Here is a 3,862-nt window from a genome sequence, read left to right on the forward strand (position 1 = left end):
TTAGAAACTTTGTTGGTAAAGTTAGCTCCAAAATTGTAAATAATAATTATTAGTTTGGCAAACGTTGTAATTAGTAAGTAATTAACCGTCGATGGGTATAAATACCATCACCAGCCATCATTTGTAAACATCAGTTCTTGATGAATCATAATACAAAATTGTTTGTTTAATTAAATGTTCTTTGAAGTTTTGATGTCTATTAATTGTTTGGTTACTCGATCGTATCAAGAAAGGGCATCAATGTTGTGATCTATTGGCCTCCAAATAACTTATCATTTTCTTAGTATAATAAATTTAAAATACAAGCACTTATGATAACAATATTTACAAGCTTTGGAAGCTTTTATTTTTCCAATATTACACAAACCATTTACATTAAGTACCTAATTAGTTAGCTTTGATCTATCATTAACTTTGTTGCTGTTTCAACTAATGAATGGATTGAAATCTTGCATCTACTCAATCCAATTGCACCAGAGAAAATATTGAAGCTTTCTAATTCAGATGTTGTTTCTGTAACACCTTCAAGTTCTGCCATCATCCCCAAATTCTTGAATGTCCGAATATTTGTAACGTTGTCCTTCATCATCCAGATCGCGAGTTCAATGACATATCTTCGAATTCGTGGAGTTTTAGCATTCGGGTTCGGGTATTTCCTTAAAATCTGAACTAGTGTAATTGCTAATTCCTCATCATGTATTCGGCTTTCTTTGAACATGGCATTGGTTTCTTCATATGTCATGAAGTTGAACATACGTGCTGCTAATCCCACCATCACTTCTTGTAACTTAATTTCGTCGGAGATCATAATTTCTCCAAGTACCTGCGTGTATATTAATGAGTCCACTACTACAACTAGTTAACGAGCTGTATTATCTATTATACATATTTTTGACTAGAAATGAGTGATAGTATGTGATGCAAAATACCTCTTAAGGGGCATTAACCATTACACATGAGTACATGACTAGCCTATATATCTATACAATAGATATTTATATGATTTATGATATACTTGATGAAAACAATGCCCCAGATACATAACAATAAAATTATTGACTCTAGAGGTCATTTAAAAAGAGAACATTATAAATATGAAGTGTAACCTAAATATATCTAAGCAATAATTGTTATGATTATTGAAATTTAAAATTTCAATTGTAAATGTTGGATTCTAGTATTTTGTTATAGTCTTTTATATGATTTCAAGTTTGCTTACGAACAGTTTATAACCCACATATATTTTTAGCTCGTTTTGATAAATGGATTACATGAATCATTTTTGGCAAGGTTAAATAAGATTAAATTTGTCCGGTTTAGTTATGGTGTCTTGACAAAAATGTATGGGTGGTACTACTTGGTGATATTTCATAGATTACTTACTGTGCAGATGTTATTATACATCTCAGTTCTTCAAAAAAATCATTCCCACAATAAATGCACAAATTCCTCAAAATCCTAGCAGCATTTACTCGTAACAACGTGCTTTCTAACGCGTAACAAAGCCTATGCACGACATTCAGTTTCAGCATACGTTCACAGTTTCGATTGCTTTCGAATGCCAGCATCCCAAGTGCCTCACCAGCTGCAATTCTCACATCATTTTGAGTTTCAAGAACTTCTTCTCTAAAGAAAATATTAAACAATTCTTTTAATACACCTCCAGTCCCACCAATTCGTTCAGTCGCGTCATGTTCCAACGCTAAACACGTTAAAATATCGATCCCAAGTTTTTGTAACCTAGGATAATTCTCACCCGAATGTAACTTATTGTGAACACCAATTCCGAAACTTCTGTTCTAAGTTGTGTGCCAGTAACGCCAGTGGAGCTTACTAGCATTTTCACAACTTGTAACGATCGTTTAACAGTGGAGATTTGGGATTGCGTGGCGCGTTTATCTTTTAACAACCGTTCATCTGCATGCATGAAATCGATGATTTTGCGTAACAACCCTCTTGTGTTGCCAATCTTTCCACAATTATCATGATCACGAGCTAATTTCTTGAGGATTAGAAGTGCTAGTTGATTAAACGCCCAAAAATCATAGTCTCCATGATCTCTTATGAGTTCAGTTTTGTCACCGGAGTTCGGATTGACATGTAATAATGATGATATTGATTCCATAGCTCCTGGGATTCCTGCGACGCGATGTGCGTTTTGCTTTTTACTAATGCCGGTTAAAGCAACACTAGAAATCTATTTATTTTTATTTGAACTCTTTTCTAATTAAACACCAACACTTTATTTCAAAAAATAATTTCTAGCTATGAATGTACACCTATATATATATATTAATTATTGATTAATAATATATATATAATACCGTATGGCAGAAGAGGAACATCGGAACTTATCCATGTTCGTGATGGTGTCTTTCTGTTAACTCCACCATCGGTTGGAAGATGAAACAATGAGCTCGACGTTATAGGGTGAAAACTACTGACTCCAACGTCGGTGAGTGACCATGTAGCCTGGTGTTGCCATTCCAGCTCATGACTCCTGCTAAAAATCCGGGTACTTTCCACCAAAAGAATAATAGTTACTAACCAGAAGTCTATTTTGTCAATGCTTATAGCGAACCCGCCTAACAGAACCACCGTGGCCCAGATAAACCCTAGGGTTCCTAGCCCGGTTGCTGTATTTTCACGAATAGCGAGCCTTAGAGCGAAGAGGGTTAGTTTCTTTTCTGGTGCTCTTGTGGCTAGTTGCTTTTGCCTTGAAAATGGTATTGTGTTGCTGCTATGTGTTGTTTGGGTACTAGTTTGTGGTTCAAAAATGGTAGTGTTTTTTCTGTGGAATTTAGTGAATCTTTGGGGTGAAAGTTCATGTATTGGGAGATGAACACTTCCTTGGCTCTCCAGGGAAGTTCTTTGATTCATGGTGTGTTTCTAGGGTTAATGAAAGGCTAGAGATATTGTGATGTTTATATATAGTGATAAGAAAATTGAGCTTACTTACAAAGCAAGTTTATCTTTTCATGGGGATTATTAATCAACAAGAATACACTTTTTTCAGTTTGCTTGTTCTTAAAAGCACTAAAAAGGCATCTTCATTTTTGGTTCGTTCGAATGTTATTACTTTGGTCATAAGTATATTTAAATGCCAACATATTTAAATTTGAATTTCATTTTGTTTTTGCCATGCATGTCACAGCTTTGGTCTTAGGTGTTTACATTCTAAAATTTTCATAAAAACTCATGCGGTAAGTAAAAGAGTTTCTAATTAACATTCATGAAATGTAGATACATAATAATTTGGAACTTTGGTGTCGTAAAGTTCCTATTGTGCCATTTTGCGGCACCTTATTGGTGGTATTTGTTTTGTTTTACTTGTTTTAGTTCAAGTCCGTAACATACGTAACAAAAATCGATCAAAAACTAATTTTGTGTATGTTTTGTTTTGGTTATCGTATCGTAACAAAATGACAGAAACCGATCAGATTCGCGTAAACTCACTGCGTTTTGTTTAAGCTCTAGTACCATAGCAAACGTAAACGAAAACCAACCAAATGCAGAATTTTATTAGTTCCGGTATAGTAACGAACGTTCTGAAAACCAACCGAATTCACGTGGACTGACCACATCAACGACCGGGATCGATAACGGTTGGGTTTTACCAACGATCTACTTTCTGACGAGTGGACATTCTTGAGTTTGGATGGGTGGAGAAAGCATGTTTGTGGGGACCTTACTGGAGAGACCCTTCTTGTTGGGCTTAGGGACACCGAATTTGTTGCTAGGCAGACCATGTTAAAGACATAATCAAGAAAATTGCTAAGCACGAGAAGACTTGTATCAAGAATCAACAAGCCTTCATTCATTTTGCTTTTAATACATTTGGGTCTCTTGCTCCCGATGATGT

The 3,862-nt window shown here is 35.2% G+C and overlaps 1 pseudogene; it reads right to left on the reverse strand.

The window, feature by feature from the left end:
* Positions 1–370: 370 nt before the first annotated feature.
* Positions 371–3,156, reverse strand: LOC143583602 (uncharacterized; annotated as a pseudogene).
* Positions 3,157–3,862: the final 706 nt, after the last annotated feature.

Source organism: Bidens hawaiensis, unplaced genomic scaffold (assembly GCF_021521415.1).
Source record: "Bidens hawaiensis isolate Kalapana, Puna unplaced genomic scaffold, B.hawaiensis_p1.1 tig00032463_1, whole genome shotgun sequence".
Taxonomy (NCBI): domain Eukaryota; kingdom Viridiplantae; phylum Streptophyta; class Magnoliopsida; order Asterales; family Asteraceae; genus Bidens; species Bidens hawaiensis.